Source organism: Anomaloglossus baeobatrachus, chromosome 11 (assembly GCF_048569485.1).
Source record: "Anomaloglossus baeobatrachus isolate aAnoBae1 chromosome 11, aAnoBae1.hap1, whole genome shotgun sequence".
NCBI lineage: Eukaryota > Metazoa > Chordata > Amphibia > Anura > Aromobatidae > Anomaloglossus > Anomaloglossus baeobatrachus.
Window position 1 is genome coordinate 17,723,172 of NC_134363.1, and position 7,670 is coordinate 17,730,841.

Here is a 7,670-nt window from a genome sequence, read left to right on the forward strand (position 1 = left end):
GTCTTGAAGGAGTTCCCAGAGATGCTTAGAACTTGTTGTCCCTTTTGCCTTCACTCTGCGGTCGAGCTCACCCCAAACCATCTCGATTGGGTTTAGGTCTGGCACAGATTTCCACTGGTCTAATGTCCATTCCTTGTGTTCTTTAGCACAAACAAGTCTCTTCTGCTTGTTGCCTGTCCTTAGCAGTGGTTTACTAGCAGCTATTTTACCATGAAGGCCTGCTGCACAAAGTCTCCTCTTAACAGTTGTTCTAGAGATGTGTCTGCTGCTAGAACTCTGTGTGGCATTGACCTGGTCTCTAATATGAGCTGCTGTTAACCTGCAATTTCTGAGGCTGGTGACTTGGATAAACTTATCCTCCGCAGCAGAGGTGACTCTTGGTCTTCCTTTCCTGGGGCGGTCCTCATGTGAGCCTGTTTCTTTGTAGCGTTTGATGGTTTTTGCCACTGCACTTGGGGACACTTTCAAAGTTTTCCCAATTTTTTCAGACTGACTGACTTTAATTTCTTAAAGTAATGATGGCTACTCGTTTTTCTTTACTTAGAATTTGTATTATGGTAAGAAAAAAGCAGCTAACAGTCTATTCAGTAGGACTATCAGCGGTGTACCCACCAGACTTCTGCACAACACAACTGATGGTCCCAACCCCATTTATAAGGCCAGAAATACCACTTATTAAACCTGACAGGGCACACCTGTGAAGTGAAGACCATTTCCAGTGACTGCCTCTTGAGTGTGGAAAGCAATAATCAAAGCAAAAGGTGGCTACTTTGAACAACCTAGAATATAAGACATATTTTAGTTGTTTCACACTTTTTTGTTAGGTATTTCATTCCATATATATTAATTCATAGTTTTGATGCCTTCAATGTGAATCTACAATTTTCAGAGTCATGAAAATAAAGAAAACTCTTTGAATGAGAAGGTGTGTCCAAACGTTTGGTCTGTACTGTATTCCATGTCCAAATATGTTCATTAGAGATGGAAAAATTGGTTTGAGGTGAATTAGGTTCTCCTTATTCTGAATTTTTGCAATTTGCTTAGTGTCAGCCAGCCCAAATTTTTGTCTCTAACCTATCTAATCTCCGCAGCCTTTCATCTGATCCTCTTGCTGTCCTTTTAGGCTCTTCTATAATTTTCATTTAGTGCCAGAACTTTTTGCACCGAATAGGACTCAGGTTTTGCAACGTGCATGGTGACATCACGGTGCTTTTGCTCATGGAACTGACTAAGGCGGGCTTTACACGTTGCGACATTGCTAGCAATTGCTAGCGATGTCCAGCGCGATAGCACCCACCCCCGTTGCACATGCGATATGGGGTGATTGCTGCTGTAGCGAACATTATCGCTACGGCATCGTCACATGCACATACCTGCTCTACGACGTCGCTGTGACTGCCAAACAATCCCTCCTTCAAGGGGGAGGTGCGTTCGGCGTCATAGCGAAGTCACCGTGATGTCACCAATCAGCTGGCCAATAGAAGCAAAGGGGCGGAGATGAGCGGGACATAACATCCAGCAAACCTTCTCCCTTCTGCATTGCCGTCGGGTCGCAGGTAAGGAGATGTTTGTCACTCCTGTGGGTTTACACACAGCGATATGTGGAGCTGCAGGAACGACAAACTACATCGTACCTGCCGTTGAACCGACATTATGGAAATGACCGACGTGACACAGATCAGCGATATTATATGCTTTTGTGCTTGTTCATCATCGCACCTAGGATTTACACGTTGCAATGTCGCTACTGGCGCCGGATATGCGTCACTAACGACGTGACCCCGACGATATATCGGTAGCGATGTCGCAACGTGTAAAGCCCCCCTAAGTCTCAAGCAAGGCTCAACATGATATCTAAATCTTATTCAATGCCAGAAGACCCAACGCCAAGTGAAAATGTTCAAAGAGGACTGGCTGCATGGAGAAAATGGAAATACAGAGGAGTGGTTGCATGGAGGACCAGAGAAAGGGTTGAGTAGATGGGCAGAAGTGTGAATATTTTTTAACACATTTTTCATGCTCTAAAGGTCTGGAGAAACCATATAACCATAATTACTCATAACTTTTATGCAAATCAGATTTCCTGGCCAAGTTTGAGCAAAAGTGAAAATTTGATTTTCACCAGATTCACTTGTTTTTTTATGTATACACTTGCTTTGTTTACACAATATGTTTTTAATGATTGTAAGTCAATGCCTCAGCAGCATCAAGTGATTGGGACAAAATATAATATACTGCAATACATTTTCCTGGTTTGCTATTGAATAAATAAAAAGAGCTTTATGTTTTCATTGTATGGCTCCTTTGTGTTTGCATGTTACCAGTCTCTCCTTCAATTGATTAGGAACTGCCACAGTATTTTAACGAGCTTTTTAGCAGGTCGCAGTCAACTTCCATCACCAATGATCCAATATATAACACATGAGAAAGTACAACACTCAGAAGCCGTAAATTGCATAATATTGGGAAGAAGGCATTTCTGATAACTGAATATGTAAACACTTCAATAAATGCCTACAAAGCAATGTGTTGCCACTGAACTAATTTCAAGACATTACCACTTTCCCTAAAAGAAAACTCTGTCTTATATTTTTTTTTTGCCTCGAAAAAAGCAGAAGGTCTTATTTCGGGAGAGGGTTATTTCTCAGGGATCCATGGTTGGGGGAAAGTTTACCCTCCCAAAAAAATGCAGATCCCCTTCCCAGGATCGTCATACTTACCAGAACCCAGACATCTCTGTGGCTCTCAGGTCCTTCTGCGATCCTTGGCGGGTGCTCCGAGCAGGTATTCTGCACGCCGTCCTCCCCTGCTTCTGGCTGACACCCCCACATCATATCACACAAACACGCCTATGCAAATAATACAAGCAAGCCTATACTCACCTCTGGTGCGGCCGTGTTTCCAGCGATGTCTGAAGCCGCATTCTTGAGGCCCATGTGACATTGTTATGACACACAGGCCCCGTGACCAATCAGTGCTGACTTCCTTGTCCCCGCCTTTGAACATTTGAGCAGGAAGTCATTACAGTGCTGACATCCTGCTCAATGTCCAAAGGTGGGGGAGACAGCTGTCAAGCACTGATTGGTTGCAGGGCTTGCATGTCATTACAATGTCACTTGGGCCCCAGGAATGCGGCTTCAGACATCGCTTGAACTGCTGCAGCACCGAAGGTGAGTATTGGTTTATTTGATTTTATGGGGGCGAACAAGGGGAATGAGTAGGGGTTTTCCAACCCCTTTACAACCAGAAATTTCATCAAAATTTGTAAACTCTGCAAAATCTGAAAAATGTTTGATTTATTTTGGATGAATCAACTGAAATGGCTGTTGCAATGTTACAGGTGAAATAAGAGAGAAAAGAACAGTCACATGACTTTGTTGTGGCCGCATAGGCTTCTCCATATTGCCTTGTGGGCAACCAACACTTAACAACCAATGAAGAGGAGCAGTAAAGCGTGTTTTCCACTCTGCAACATTGCTAGCGATAGCTAGCAATGTTGTGCGCGATAGCACCCGCCCCCGTCATTCGTGGGACATTTGGTGAACGCTGCCACAGTGAGCAGGTATGCTGCACGCTGTCCTCCCCTGCTTCTGGCTGACACTCACACATCAGATCACACAAACAATCATACACATACACACACAAGATTGCACATACAACTGCGCACACACACACACACACTCATCGCATCCAGTGATACCACTTGCTTCTAGCCTGCAGGAGACTCTCTGCTCTCTTGTCTCTATGATGAATTTCACTGCTGGATCCTCCATGCTTTCCACTTGAAGCTCCTGGAACTCCACTGCAGAGCTTCCCATGTCCTTACCGCATACTGTCACGGAGCAATCGATATCGCTGGATGCGGTGAGTGTGTGTGTGCAATCTGATGTGTGATTGTGTCTGTGCGTGTGTGCGATCTCATGTGTGTGTGATTTAATGTGTGTGGGTGTCTTTTCCGCTGCAGGTCCTTGATACATTCCATTGCTCCCGGTCGCTGGTGAGTGTGATTGTGGGGTCTTCTCTCTTCTTTCTTTTGGGGAGTGTCTGCTTTCTATAATGAAGTGTCCTGCAGAATTCTTTAACTTTTTAGCTGCATGGACACTTTATTTTTGAACCGCGACTAGGACTTAATATTAGGGGAGGACTTAAATTTAGGACTTGCCAAAAACTCCTACTAAGCCTTATTTTCGGGGAAACACGGTATAGGGGTTTTCTGGTGAAAATAAATTATCACCCATACAAAGTTCACCAGAACTTAGCCAAGGACCTGATCACAGGCTTGGGTGTCAGAACAGCTGAGCTGCGAGGATATTTTAAGTGTTTTTTTTTTCCTTGGTGATTATTAGGATTAAAGGATGAGAAAGACCCCAAAGCACAATAAGGTGATTCCCATCAAATAATTTTAATGGGAATCAAATTTCTTAAACAAATTTAAGCAAAATCAGATTCACTCATTACTATTCATCAATGATCCTACACTTATTGTTCCTCCAACTTGGTTGTGATGTGTTGGTTGCCCGCAAGGCAATATGGAGAAGCCCATGCGGCCACAACAAAGTCATGTGACTGTTCTTCTCTCTCTTATTTCACCTATAACATCGCAACAGCCATTTCAGGTTATTCATTCAAAATAAATTAAACATTTTTCAGATTTTGCAAATTTTACGAATTTTGGTGAAATTTCTGGTTTTAAAGAGGTCGTCCACTACTAGGATAACCCCTACTCATTCCCCTTGTTTGCCCCCATAAAATCAAATAAACCAATACTCACCTTTGGTGTTGAAGCAGTTCCAGCAATGCCTAAAGCTACATTCTTGGGGTCCAAGGGACATTGTTATGACACGCAAGCCCCACAACCAATCAGTGCTCGGCAGCTGTCTCCCCCACCTTTGGACATTTCAGCAGGATGTCAGCACTGTGATGACTTCCTGCTCAAATATTCAAAGATGCGGACAAGGAAATCAGCATTGATTGGTCGCGGGGCCTGTGTGTCATAACAATGTCACATGGTCCCCGAGAATGCCTGTAACATCGCAACAGCTGTTTTAGGTGATTCATCCAAAGGAAATCAAACATTCTTCAGATTTTGCAGATTTTATGAATTTTGATGACCTTTCTGGTTGTAAAGGACTTGGACAACCCCTGCTCATTTCCCTTGTTCCCCCCTGTAAAAACAAATAAGCCAATACTCACCTTTGGTTCCAGCGATGTCTTGAGCCTCAATCCTGAGGTCTAAGTGACATTGTTATGAAACACAAGGCCGCTACCAATCCTTGCTCAACGTCTGTCTCTCCCGCCTTCGCACCTTCGGACATTTGAGCAGCATGTCATCACTGTGATGATTTCCTGCTCACATTTTCAAAGGCGGGGACAAGGAAATCAGCACTGATTGGTTGCAGGGCCTGTGTGTCATAACAATGTCACATGGGCCCCAAGAAAAAGACTTCAGACATTGCTGGAAACACGGCTGCATCGGAGGTGCAAACAAGGGGCAAACAAGGGGCATGAGTAAGGGTTGTCTAAGTAGTAGACAACCCCTTTAATTGACTTCTGCAGACGTCCCCTTTGCCATTACAGATTTAAAGCAGAAGCATTATTAAAGAATAAATTAATTATCTTTTTGAGTCAAAAATTATATAGAATATTATGATGAATAAACCATTCATTGGGGCAGCCATATGTTGCAGGTCATTTCTAAAATTGTAAGGTTTATACACTGAAAAAAAATATAAATGCAATGCTTTTGCTCCTATTTTTCGTGACCTGATCTAGTACTTATGCTATTTACATAAAAGGCATTTTCGCCCAAATATTGCTCACAAATTAATCTAAATCTATGTTAGTGATCATTTCTCCTTTGCAGAGATAATCCATCCACCTCACAGATATGGCATGTCAAGATGCTGATTAGACAGCATGATTATTGCACAGAGGTGCCTTAGGCTGGCCAGCATGAATATTGCATGGACGCTTACTCACCTTCTATTTGCCAATGCTATCTAGTTGCTAAATAGGGTTAAGGTCTGGAGACATGTTTGGCCAGTCCAACACCTTTAAGGGGGCTTTACATGATGCGATATCGTTAATGATTTATCGTCGAGGTCACGTTGTTTGTGACGCACATCCGGCGTCATTAACGATATCGTAGCGTGTAACACTTATGTGCGACCTTAAACGATCACAAAAGCGGGCAAAATCGTTTGCTGCGGAGAGGTTGTCCTAAAACAAAAAAATCGTTTTCCTCTCATTAGCGATGTTGTTCCTCATTCCTGCAGCAGCATACATTGCTATGTGTGACACCGCAGGAGCAAGGAACATCTACTTACCTGCCTCCACCGCCAATGCGGAAGGAAGGAGGTGGGAGGGATGTTACGTCCCGCTCATCTCCGCCCCTCCGCTTCTATTGGCCAAACTGCCATGTGACATCGCTGTGATGCCGCACGACCCACCCCCTTAGGAAGGAGGTGGGTCACCAGCCAGAGCAACATCGCAGGATAGGTAAGTGCATGTGACGAGGTTGTGTGCGACGGGCAGCGATATGCCCGTGTCGCACAAACGACGGGGGCGGGTACGATTGCTTGCCATCTCGCTAGCGAGATCGCAGCGTGTAAAGCCCGCTTTACCCTTAGTTTCTTAAACAAGACAGTGATCATCTAGGTGGTGTGTTATCATGTTGGAATCCTTCCCTGCCGCCCAGTTTACGAAGGAAGGGGATCTTGCTCTGTTTCAATGTGGCACACTGCATGTTGGCATTCAAGGTTCCTTCCATGAACTGTAGCTCCCCACAGCCAGCAGCACTGATGCAGCCCAAACCACTACACTCCCACCACCATGCTTGACTGTAGGCAAAACACATTTTCTTTGTACTACTTACCTGGTTGCCACTACACACGCTTAGCGCCATCTGAACGAAATAAGATTATCTTGTTCTCTTCAGAACACAGGACATGATTGCAGTAATTCAGCAAACTGTTTGCGACTTTCTTGTGTATCATCTTTAGAAGAGCCTTCTTTCTAGAATGAAAGCTATATACTGTAGACCAATTTCATATAGTGTGTAGAGAACGGTCTGAGCACTGACAGGCTGCCAGCACCACTTTAACCTCTGCAGCAATGCTGGCAGCACTCATACATATATTTTGAGAACCTCTGAATATGACGCTAAGGACATGCTCTCAACTTCTTTGGTTCACCATGTTGAGACCTGTTGAGTGTGGCACTTGTCTTGTTAAACTGCTGTATGCTCTTGGTCACAGTTCTGCAGCTAAGTTTCAGGATTTTGGCAATATTTATATAACCTAGTAACTCTTAATGTAGAGCAATGATTCTTTTTTTTCAGATCTTCAGAGAATTATTTGCCATGAGGAGCCATGTTGAACTTCCAGTGATGAGTATCGGAGAGTGCGAGCAATAACATCAAATGCTTCCCATTTACACCAGAGACCTTGTAACACATGACACCTCGGAGGTAAAAGGGCTAACTAGGCACAATTTGGCCATTTTCACTTAGGGGTGTACTCAGTTATGTTGCCAGCAGTTTAGACATTAATGGCTGTGTGCTGAGTTATTTAGAGGGCACCAAATTTACACTGTTATACAAACTTCACACTGACACTGTACATTGTATCAAAATCTCATGTTTTCAGTGTTTTCCCATGAAAAGATATAGT